Here is a 12,662-nt window from a genome sequence, read left to right on the forward strand (position 1 = left end):
GAGTTGATCCTCCAACCTAAAATCCTTCGTTCTGTCCACGTAGAAGCTTAGCGCTCTCCTCGGGTCTAAACGGTGCAGTCTTTGTTCCTCTTTCGAAGGATGAGGTGGAGGATAAAAAGAGGAAAGAGTAATAGTCTGGGCCATAAGAAAGGGTGAAACAACCTTCGGCAAGAAAGCAGCCTTGGTCCTCAACACCACCTTATTCCCATAAAAAAGATGTGTATGGGGGTTTAAGAGATAGAGCCTGCAACTCACTCACACTTCTTGCTGAAGTAATTGCAACAAGGAAAACAGTCTTCAGAACCAATAACCTTAAAGGGCAAGAATGCACTGGCTCAAACGGCGAGCCCATAAGGAAAGTTAAGACTAGGTTTAATTCCCACTGGGGCATAATGAAAGGAGTGGGAGGAAGTTTATTAATGAGACCTTAAAAGACAAGATATCCGATAAGTGGGCACGTAAGGGATCAATTTGTTTCTCTCCACACCAAATCACAAATTTAGCCCACCTGTTAGCGTAGATAGATTTAGTGGAGTGTCGCCTGGCCGATAAAATAACATCCACTACCTCAGGTGGGAGAGAGAAGGAACTCAGGTTGTCCCGTTCAATCTCCAGGCATGAAGGTGCAGGCTCTGGAGGTGGGGGTGTAAAACCTGCCCCTGCGACTGCGAGAGGAGGTTTGCCCTGAGTGGGAGACGGAGCGGGGGCACAGAGAGAGTTGGAGAAGATCCGAATACCATACCCTTCTTGGCCAATCCGGAGCTATTAAGATGACTTGGGCCCGGTCTTGGCGAATTTTCCTCAAAACTTGAGGAATTAAGGGTATGGGGGGAAACGCGTAAAGTAACTGGTCGCGCCAGGTCATCTGAAACGCGTCCCCCAACGTTCCTTGCACCGGATACTGGAGGCTGCAGAACAACGGGCAGTGCGAGTTCTCCCGAGTGGCAAAAAGATCTACCCGAGGGATCACCCACATCTGGAAGATCTGTCGGACTAGATCCGGATGGAGACGCCACTCGTGATCGGTCGAGAAATGCGGACTGAGACCGTCCGCACGCACGTTCAAGACTCCGGCCAGATGGTTTACTACCAAGCAAATCCGATGGTCCCTTGCCCAGGACCATAGCCGCAGAGCTTCTCTGCAGAGAAGGTACGACCCTACTCCTCCCTGTTTGTTTATATACCACATCGCGGTAGTATTGTCCGTCAGGACCTGAACCGACTGACCGCGAAGGGAAGGGAGGAAGGCCTTGAGAGCCAGACGTATTGCCCGCAAATCTAGCAGATTTATATGAAACATCTGTTCCACTGGAGACCAATGACCTTTGACCTCCAGGTCCCCCAGATGAGCTCCCCACCCTAGAGTGGAAGCATCCGTTATTACTGTGGTCACCGGCGGAGGATGCGAGAACGGCCTTCCTTGGGAAAGATTGCCGTCCGCAAACCACCATTTTAAATCCACCGCAGCGTCCCTGGAGATCTTCACCGATCCCTCGAGATCCCCTTTGTGTTGAGACCACTGCTTCCGGAGGCACCACTGAAGAGCCCTCATGTGCCAGCGAGCGTGAGTGACCAACAGAATGCAAGAAGCGAACAGACCGAGCAGACGCAGGACCTTGAGGACTTGTCAGGATACTTCAATTCGATTTCCTCAGAAGCAGAAGATAACTCCTCAGTCCCGACCCGAGCTACTCACAACGAATATTAATCCTTCGTGCTGAGTACCCCGGAGGGGTAAAGGGGAATGGGATGGTAGAGAGACTGCCACAGAGATGATGAACGCCAGTACTCAGTCTGCCTCTTCACATCTAAGATTGGATACAGCACCTGCAAGAGTCACAGTCGCAATTACTAGGGACATACAACATCAGTTTTTCCCTTTCTACTCTCAACACTTAATTCTCTTTAATTCTATTATTTCTTCACTCACCCTGAGTTCTCTGTAGCCTTGCTTCTCTCTATAAATGATAGCTCTTCTTAAAAAAATGCTTATTACTGATTCTGGAAGAACTTCTCAACCTTTGTTAGAGATTGGTTTTATGTTGCTATATATATATAAATATATATATTGAACAACAACTGGGTTGTCGACTGAAGGTGATGCAACACAAGCTCCGGAGACTTGGCTTTGATCAACCAGTCGTCCAGGTAAGGAAATACCGCTATCCCCTTCCTTCTGAGCTCTGCCGCAACCACCAACATCACCTTTGTGAAGACTCGAGGTGCTGAAGTAAAACCAAACGGAAGGACCGCAAACAGTTAGTGCTGCGACCCCACCACAAACCGGAGATACTTCCTGTGCGACTTGAGTATCAGGATATGAAAGGAAACATCCTGCAAGTCGACAGACACCATCCAATCTCCATCGTTCAGCGCCAAAAGCTCCTGAGCTAGGGTCAGCATCTTGAACTTCTCCTGTTTGAGGAACAAATTCAAGATCCTCAGGTCCAGGATTGGCCTCAACCGACCATCCTTCTTGGGGATCAAGAAGTATCTTGAGTAACAACCCTGACCCCTCTCCGGCTCCGGAACCAACTCCACCGCACCCTTTGAAAGGAGGACTTGAACCTCCTGTTCTAGTAACAGGAGAGGCTCTTCTGAACAGTAGGATGGGCGGGGCGGGATGGGGGGAGGAAACTCCCGAAAGTGAAGGGCATAGCCTTTCCCCACAATGGTGATGACCCAGGAGTCTGAAGTTATAACCTCCCACTTGTGGAGAAAGCTCAATAACCTCCCCCCTACAGGAGTGGTATGAGAAGGAATTGGTGGAAGACTAAGGCTGCTTCCCATGCTGCACCCCTCCAGAGGAAGAGGAAGAGGCAGAGTGCTGCTGGGAGGCTCCCCTGGTCCGGACCCTCCCCCTCCCCCTGTATGATCTGTAGGAGAGAGCAGTGGCAGGTTGTTGCTGAAATCTGCCTCGAAAGGAGGAGGAGGAACCACGACCAAACCCCCTAAATCTTCTAAAGAGTCTGGATGAAACAGAAGAGGAGGCCTGCAAGCCTAAAGACTTCGCCGTGGCCCTACTCTCCTTAAACCTCTCTAGAGCAGAGTCCGCCTTGGAGCCAAAAAGTTTATCCCCATCGAAGGGAAGATCCAACAGGGCTGACTGGACATCCAACGAGAAACCAGAGCTACGAAGCCAGGCTTGCCTCCTTGTAGCCACATCAGTACCCACAGCCCTGGCTACAGAGTCAGTCGTATCCAGCCCAGACTGGATTACTTGGGTCGCCGCCGCTTGAGCATCGGAAACCAGGCTCAACACCTCCTGAGGCACTTCACCGTGGGACGACTTAATTTCATCCATCAGGGCGTAAATGTACCTTCCCAAAATACATGTAGCATTAGTAGATTTCAAAGCCATGCTACATGACGAAAAAGCCTTTTTAGAAGAATGATCCATCTTCTTTGAGTCTCTGTCTGAAGGCACACCCGGAAAAGAACCTGGGGCAGACCGGGATGAACATGAAGCCTGAACCACCAGGCTCTCAGGGGTTGGGTGCCCAGACAGAAAGCCTTGGTCAGCAGGAGCCACTCGATATCTGCGAGCCACCGATCTATTCACCGCAGAAGATGACACCGGCTTCTTCCATATTTCCAGGATTGGATCTTACAGAGCCTCATTAAAAGGCAGAAGTGGCTCTGCAGCTGTAGAAGCAGGATGCAATACTTCTGTTAAAATATTAGGCTTAGGCTCAGACACTGGCAAAGGAAGGTCCAAAAAATCAGCTGCTTTCTTTATAACCGAGTGGAATGATGCAGCCTCCTCCGTATACTCTCCAGGCGATGTTAAGTCCCATTCTGGAGAGGTGTCCAAACCACTGGCTGTATCTCAACCATGGAGGTCCCCCAGTGGTTCCTCAATCTCTCCTTCCTCCAATGCCTGCTTCTGATATTCTTGCTCCTCAAAAAGGCGAAGAGCAAGCCTCCTCGAATGCAACCTGGGCTCAATTCTAGGCGTCGACATGGCTTCAGCAGACGTCGAAGCTTGACGCCGATCCTCGGATCCATCGGCGCTGTGGATTTCTTCGGCGTCGTACGAGGCAAAGGGCGGACAGGAGAATGTTCCGGAGCCCCAGGTCTACTCGGCGTCACCAGTTGCGAGGCTGACGCCATAGGCGCTGCCGCCGAGCCCACATTTCCCATGGGAAGGAAGGGCATAAAAGGTGCCGGTCGTAACGGAGCCGGAGCACCCATGTTGAAGGCCAAGGGGCCCGAAGGACCAGCCGGTCGACCAACTGGAGCCATCTGCTGAAAGATGGTAAACCGCATTCAAGAATGTGGAACTGTCGGCTCCTGGGGCCGGGAAAGCCGGATACTGAGGAGCCTGGGCTCGAGGTGACATAGGCGCCGGTCCCGGCGTCTGAGAAGCTGGAGAAAACTCTTGATGCTGAGGAACCTCAAACACCGATGGAGGATTCACAGGCGACGTCGGCGATGCAAAAGGCGTCTGCGGCTGTGGAGAGATGGAGGGACTCACTTCCCATGTTTTTCGGCGTCAAGCTGAAGGCGACCTCGAACGCGATCTCTCCCTACTCGACCGGCGCCGAGATTCACGACGACGCCGGGAGTCACGATGACACCGATGGGACTTCGGAGAGGATGACTTGCGATGATGCCGCTTTTCTTTTCTCTTAGATTTCGCCAAAAAGAGCTTTGCTTCTCGCTCTTATAACGCCTTCGGATTCATCCGTTGACAAGAGTCACATTTGTCAACGTCGTGATCGGAGCTGAGACACCACAAACAGTCTGTATGTGGGTCCGTCACCGACATCTTGCCACCGCACTCATTGCAGGGCTTGAAACCAGATTTTCTTTGCGACATTCTTTCTTTTCTAAAAGAAAGAAACAGCAACAACAACTGTAACTACGTCGAGTAGTAACAGTAGCTCCCTCGAAAAATAACCGTCGTTCGAATGGCACGGAAAAAAGGGAACTGACGTCGGCACGTTGGCGAGGACCTCTTATTGCCTGTATGACGTCAGACGGCGTCGCGTGGGCAATTGTGACGTCCTCGTCGACGTGCGGAAGGTAGGAAGAAGATTTCCGTCGAATGCTGGCGCAAGGGGAATATTCAATAGGTGAGGAATCCACAGGTAGTTGTATCCATCAGAAGTCCCTCTGTTGAACACAACCCTAGATGGGGACGCCTGTTATCCTGCTAAGGTCAACGCCATGGAATTTGGGTCCAAGCCTCCCCTTCTAAGCATCTGTGCCAGGAAGTTCTAGTCCACTCAGTCAAACATGTTTTCTTCATCCATCTCAACTGTAGTATCTGGCATTGCTTTTTTTTTTTTGCTTTCTCAGTGGACTACCCTTTTAATATTATCATGGGTCTAGAGATGTTTTAAGAATTTCCAAGGTTGGGGTTTATGAGACCCAGAAGTGCACGTTCCAGTTGCTTTGACAATATCTTGGTAAAGGTCTTCACATCAACGTTTGGAAGCACTATGGGTCTTTACAAGGTGCACTTCCTCTGATCTTTCCCTTGCTTGTGTATTAAGGATATAGTGGCTTCAGCCACCATTGCTGTCACTCCTTCAGATGTATAGAATGAATTATACACCTGCAACAAAATGGGGGAGGGTAACCCCCAGAAGGCCTGAAAGAAACCCCATGTTTAGTTATCAGGGATAGATGCTTTATTAGTTTTCAAGACACTGAGTCCAGAAGAGAGAGGGCAGAACGCACCCTTCACTGTGGAAGAGCTGCACATAGCCACCACGGCCTCCAAGAGAGGCAAGACTACAGGCATTGACAGTCTCTTAGTAGACCTTTATGCTAAACTGTAGCTACTTTAATTGCGTTCTCTAATTTGGAGAGTCTCAGTTAGATGCTTCTTCATGTATGACCATAGGCATGTGGCAGGTGTTTAAGTATGTGTCTTACAGTGTTTGAGGCATGCTCTGCTGTGTACAGTTAGCAGTAGTAATCATAAAAGGCCTTAAGTTTCTCCTCTTCTTTTGCAATTTTTTCCCTATCCTCTAAGATTATCGCTCTCACAAATCCCTGTTCTTGTTTAACTCTAAGCACTCAAGTGAAAGTGGGGTCACACCTAGCTTCCCTGTGCAAATAGAAATGTTTTATCCTTAGCAGACAGTCTACATTTATTAGTGTAGAATAGGAGTATTTGAGCGTTGAATGACGTGACTGCTCTTAAAAGGCAGTGTAAATGGGCATTGTGTACTATTTCTGCCACCCACTTTTAGCTCTTCTTCTAATTTCTCTCTGTGCTGGCTTCCCAGATTTGTGGTGGGTCAATTTATTAGTACAATTGCCCAAAGGACTGCCTTAAAGGCGTCCTAAATGGTCACCAGAGAGTTATCTTGTGCATCCTTGTTGTCAAAATAGACCTTAATTTGTATGCTTAGTTCCTCTCGAAGTACCAAGTCTTTCAATATTGATAAACAGAAAATCCATCTTACACCCCTCTTGGGTTTCTCTGCCCATGCTATATCTAAGGAGCCTGGAGCATGGATGGTTATGGATAGCATGCCTATCTTTGACTGTGATATTAGCAGTATGAGGGGGCTACTGATAGGAGGATAATAATTCTGACCTATGTCCCATGGACTTGGGAGAAATATATGTACTCCTATTGTGAGTAGAGCTGTTCTCTTTAATTGTATTGGAACCTTGTTCCTTAAGTTTACCTTTGAATTCCTTTGAGAATTCGCCCCAGTTAAGGATTCCCATGTCTGTTCTGTCCACTTTAGGGTTCCAGACAAGAGTATGTAGTCACTTTTGGAAACCTCTCCAATATACCTACCTACAGTGTTACACAGGTGTTTTGACCTGAATTAGGTCCATAGATCTGCACTTTCATATTTTCCCCTTCAAGCAGTCCCTTGACCAAGAGCTATCTATCCTCTTTATCCTTCTTAATATCATTCTTGATGAAAGGCAAGCCCCTATATAGGAAGAGGGCCACCCCATTATGTTGAGAGGCATTAGGAGTAAAAGGTATGTGGATACAGTCTATGTTTGAATCCTGTCCTTTTCAACTTTTTTAAATGTGTTTGCTGAATAGTTACAACTTCATAGCTTCCAATGCCCATCATAGCTTCCATTTCCCACATAGTACCACATCTCTGTGCATTTATTCGGGGCATTTACTCCTTTTACGTTTAGATATAGTACTTTAACCATTCTATGGTCTGTGTGGGGCTAAGCTAGCACCTGCCTCCCCTCTCCATGAGGGGTCTAAATGTGGTATAGGTCTAGATGATATGTCTAGTGTTGGGGTTCATTTAGAGAATGTCTCAGTATATGTGCACGGGCAATGGCCCACCTTACTCCCCCCCAAAATGTCCCCAACAAAACAAACATTGCTTGAGAATACAAAATAGAAAATATCTTACAGTGCTGTGGAGGATCCTGTCTTGAAGTATGAACCTCCTGGACCATATTTGTGGACTTTGTGAGCCCCATAAATACAAGACTGTCCATGCAGCCTTTTGATCCCTGGGCTCTCATAGGTGGACTATCTTAGAAACATGTGTACCTATAGGAAGTTAGGCAATGCAGTCATCCCTCAGCATTCCCTCATCTCCTTTTACAGTAAGTACTTCACTCTGTCACAACAGTAAGAAAGCCCAACTGTAACTTCACTTTTAAGTCATTTCTCTGGATCCCTAGTTGTGCTTTATTCTCAGAGATCTCTGTTGATGTGGCATTCCCCATTTAGATGTGGTAGTCGAGTCTTACCTTGATTTTGTTGGCTTTGGTTCAAATGTGCTTGGCAGAGATTCCTACAGATGGACACCCAGAATTCGGGCTGCAACAGTTCCACTGGAGGTCTGGTGTAACTTGTTCTCAAATTTTAACACAGTACTGAAAGGAAACTGTCATTGGTAATATATTTTGCTTTGTTTTAATTTGTCTATAATTGGCCAAAAAAAATTCATCTGGCCAACACAGTAAGGGCAATATCTTGTAACGGGGGAGAAGTTATAATCATTATGAGTCACACAGTATTTTTCTCTTGCTGCTTTTAAGACTTTCGCTTTCATCTGGGACTCACTGAATTTCCCAAATATTTCACATGCCCTGCTCATTTTGCCATTTCTCTGCTGCCCCGCTCTACGCACTTCGTCTAATTTGATTTGGTTCGGATTGCTTCCTAGTAGTGTAGACCGGAGATTCTAGATCCAAGTCTTCTGCCCACTACTGTAAGCTGAGTAATCTAATATTGTCTCTCCAGGCATGGTTTTCAAGGTCTTTCATTTACTGGTGATGGATTTTGTGCATGTAATGTGATGCATTAAGCTGGCCCATGCCCATTTGTTTTACTCTAGAGTGAGGTTGTTGTTGAGGCGAGCAGGGCCTGCTGGTTGCTGTGGGCGGGGGGGGGGGCTGTCACCCTTGGCTCAAGTCTTCTGGGCCTCCCCAAGACCGCAATCCAGGTTGCCAGCCTGTCTGCCCCCTTTATGTTTCTTATGAGCCTTTCTAGCCCCTCATTTGTGCTTTGCTGCCTTGCAAAGCACCAACTTGATGACTGCACATCCTGCGGGCGCTGGTACCAGCCTTGTCCTCCGAGACACTCAAACTCTCCAATTCAGTTACTTCACTCCACCTGGGAACTTCACGTCTCCCCTCTCAGCTTTTCTGGGGGCCCCAAGAAACAACTACAAAAATGTTCACTAAGCAGTCAAAGCACAGTCAATGCATTGACAACAATACAAATAGTGCTTTATAATCAGTACACAGTATGTTACTCAAATGCTGATAAAGTAAAAGAAAAGTTAAAGAACTCACATTACTGAAACTCCCTTTCCCAATTAGTACAACAACCCCATGCCCTCCTCACACCCACCCAATCCCAAAAGAAGAGTGGAATAGGCTCCACAACATGGCAACAATTAAATCAGAAACAAAGTGCCTATCAGTTCACCTCTTTCCCACCAAGCTGTGTCAGCAAGAGCCTCTGTTGCACGCATCTGTGCTAGGTCTTTCAATCAAAAAGGTTCAAGCCTTTCCATGGTGGGGAAGCATGGTTCACGGGAAGCCGTTACACTTCAAAGCTAAGTAGAAATAGGTATTAAGATTATGTGTAACGAACGAGTTACTTACCTTCGGTAGCGACTTTTCTGGTGGATACATTAGCTACCTGTGGATTCCTCACCTCATGAATACTCCCATGGCGCCAGCATTCTACGGAAATCTTCTTACTAGTCTCTGCACGTCGACGAGGACGTCACTGTCTCGCACGCGACGCCGTCTGACGTCATACAGGCAATAAGAGGTCCTCGACGACGTGCGGACGTCAGTACCAATCATTTTTTACGTGCATGAGAACAACCAGGCAATGCAATGAAAGAACAAAGCAACATCCATTATATTGTAAAAATACACCACATTGTATGAATAACTGTAAATCCTTTCATGTACATATATATATATATATATATATATAAAACTCTCTCTTTTAAAATATATACACACACCAAGTATATACATAAAGATATATACACATATACCTATATATATATAAATATATTATATATATACATCTATTGCACCCTCAAAGACCAAGAGGAGCACACTCAAGGATTACTTGGCAAGACCATAAAGGCAACGGGGAGGCGGGTGGGACCGTGAGGAATCCACAGGTAGCTAATGTATCCACCAGAAAAGTCGCTACCGAAGGTAAGTAACTCGTTCTTCTGATGGATACAACTACCTGTGGATTCCTCACCTCATGAATAGAGTCCCAAAGCAGTACCACGCCCGGCGGTGGGTGCCTAAATGGTCAAACCAAGAAATCCTGCAGCACTGACCGTGCAAAATGGCCGTCCCTTCTAACCTCAGAATCTAAACAGTAATGTTTTGCAAAAGTGTGAAGGGACGACCAAGTTGCGGCCTTGCAGATGTCGACCACAGGAACACCTCTGGCTAAGGCCGAAGTGGCCGACTTAGCTCTGGTGGAATGAGCTCTAATGCCCTCAGGAGGATCCTTCTTTGCCAAAGAGTAACATATTTTAATGCAAAGAACAACCCACCTGGATAGTGTTCTCTTGTGGACTGCCTTTCCTCTCCTCTTGCCCACGTATCCAATAAACAGCTGATCCTCCAGCCTGAAATCCTTTGTTCTATCGATAAAGAAGCTCAACGCTCTCTTTGGGTCCAGACGGTGCAGTCTTTCTTCCTCTTTGGAAGGATGAGGCGGAGGATAGAACGTGGACAAAGTAATTGCCTGAGCCAAATGGAAGGGTGAAACAACCTTCGGGAGGAAAGCAGCCTTGGTCCTCAACACCACCTTATCCCCATAAAAAGTTGTATAAGGGGGTTTTACTGATAAGGCCTGCAACTCACTCACTCTCCTTGCTGATGTTATAGCTATCAGGAAGACTGTTTTTAAAACCAAATACCTCAAGGGGCAAGAATGCATAGGTTCAAAAGGGGACCCCATAAGGAAAGTCAGGACTAAGGACAAATCCCATTGCGGCATAACGAATGGCTTTGGAGGATATTGATTTAGAAGACCTTTCAAGAATCTGATAACAATAGGGGATTTAAATAAAGATGGTTGGTCTGGAAGACATATGAAGGCTGACAAGGCCGATAAATAACCTTTAATGGTAGCCACTGCACAACCTTTCTGCGCCAGAGATAGAGCAAAAGACAAAACGTCCGATAGATGAGCATGTAAAGGATCAATCTGCCTCTCTCCACACCACGCAACAAATTTAGACCACCTATTAGCGTAGATAGATTTAGTGGAGTGTCGCCTGGCCGCTAATATAACATCCACTACCTCAGGCGGGAGAGAGAAGGAACTCAGGTTGCCCCGTTCAATCTCCAGGCATGTAGGTGCAGACTCTGGAGGTTGGGGTGTAGAACCTGCCCCTGCGACTGTGAGAGGAGGTCTGCCCTGAAAGGGAGACGGAGCGGCGGGCACGTTGAGAGTTGGAGAAGGTCGGAGTACCACACCCTCCTTGGCCAATCCGGAGCTATTAAGATTACTAGAGCCCGGTCTTGGCGAATCTTCCTCAATACTCGAGGAATCAAGGGTATGGGAGGAAACGCGTAAAGCAACTGGCCGCACCAGGTCATTTGAAACGCGTCCCCCAACGCTTCCTGCATCGGATACTGAAGGCTGCAGAACAACGGACAATGCGCGTTCTCTCGAGTGGCGAACAGATCTACCCGAGGAAACCCCCACTTCTGGAAGATTAAACGGACTTGATCTGGATGGAGACGCCACTCGTGGTCTGCCGAGAAGTGGCGACTGAGACTGTCCGCACGCACGTTCAAGACTCCGGCCAGATGGTTTGCTATCAAGCAAATCCGATGGTCCTTTGCCCAGGACCATAGTCGAAGAGCTTCTCTGCAGAGAAGGTACGACCCCACTCCTCCCTGCTTGTTTATGTACCACATCGTGGTAGTATTGTCCGCTAGGACCTGTACCGACTGACCACGAAGGGAAGGGAGGAAGGCCTTGAGAGCCAGACGTACAGCCCGTAACTCTAACAGATTGATGTGAAAAATCTGTTCCTCTGGAGACCAAAGACCTTTGATCTCCAGATCCCCCAGATGAGCTCCCCACCCTAGAGTGGAAGCATCCGTTATGACTGTGGCCACTGGTGGCGACTGCTGGAACGGCTTTCCTTGTGAAAGATTGTTGCTTGCAATCCACCACTTCAAATCCACAGCAGCATCTCTGGAGATCTTGACAGTACCCTCTAGATCCCCTCTGTGTTGAGACCACTGCCTTCGGAGGCACCACTGAAGAGCCCTCATATGCCAGCGAGCATGCGTGACCAACAGAATGCAGGAGGCAAAAAGACCGAGCAGACGAAGGACCTTGAGGACTGGAACTACCGCTCCATTTCGAAACATTGGAACCAAATCCTGAATATCTTGAATCCGCTGAGGCGGAGGAAAGGCCCGACCCAATGTTGTATCCAGTACTGCCCCTATGAACAGGAGGCGCTGAGAGGGCTCCAGGTGAGATTTGGGCTCGTTCACCGAAAAGCCCAGGTCGAACAACAACTGGGTTGTTGACTGCAGATGACGCAACACAAGCTCCGGGGACTTGGCTTTGATCAACCAATCGTCCAAGTAAGGGAATACTGCTATCCCTTCCTTCTGAGCTCTGCCGCAACCACCGACATCACCTTCGTGAAGACTCGAGGTGCTGAAGTAAGACCAAACGGAAGGACCGCAAACTGGTAGTGTTGCGATCCCACCACAAACCGGAGATACTTCCTGTGTGACTTGAGTATCGGGATATGAAAGTAAGCATCCTGCAAGTCGACAGACACCATCCAGTCTTCCATGTTCAACGCCAAAAGCACCTGTGCTAGGGTCAGCATCTTGAACTTTTCCTGCTTGAGGAACCAATTCAAGAACCTCAGGTCCAGAATTGGTCTCAAACGACCATCCTTCTTGGGAATCAGGAAATACCTTGAGTAAACTCCTTGACCCCTTTCCTGCTCCGGGACCAACTCCACCGCGCCCTTTAAAAGGAGGACTTCTACCTCCTGTTCTAGCAACAGGAGGTGTTCTTGTGAACAATACGAAGGGCGGGGCGGGATGAGGGGCGGAAACTCCCGAAAGAGAAGGGTGTAGCCTTTTCCCACAACACTGAGAACCCAAGTGTCCGACGTAACAGTCTCCCATTTGGTGAGAAAATGCTGTAATCTTCCCCCTACAGGAGAGGA

The 12,662-nt window shown here is 47.9% G+C and overlaps 1 protein-coding gene and 1 long non-coding RNA gene across 10 annotated transcripts in view; one reads left to right on the forward strand and one right to left on the reverse strand.

The window, feature by feature from the left end:
- The window catches only part of LOC138296083 (zinc finger protein 773-like), a 464,416-nt gene that overhangs the window by 261,583 nt on the left and 190,171 nt on the right, over positions 1–12,662 (reverse strand). The window lies entirely within an intron of this gene.
- Positions 1–12,662, forward strand: part of LOC138296084 (uncharacterized) — a 331,416-nt gene that overhangs the window by 183,138 nt on the left and 135,616 nt on the right. The window lies entirely within an intron of this gene.

The sequence above is a fragment of the Pleurodeles waltl genome, chromosome 5, assembly GCF_031143425.1.
Source record: "Pleurodeles waltl isolate 20211129_DDA chromosome 5, aPleWal1.hap1.20221129, whole genome shotgun sequence".
Taxonomy (NCBI): Eukaryota; Metazoa; Chordata; class Amphibia; order Caudata; family Salamandridae; genus Pleurodeles; species Pleurodeles waltl.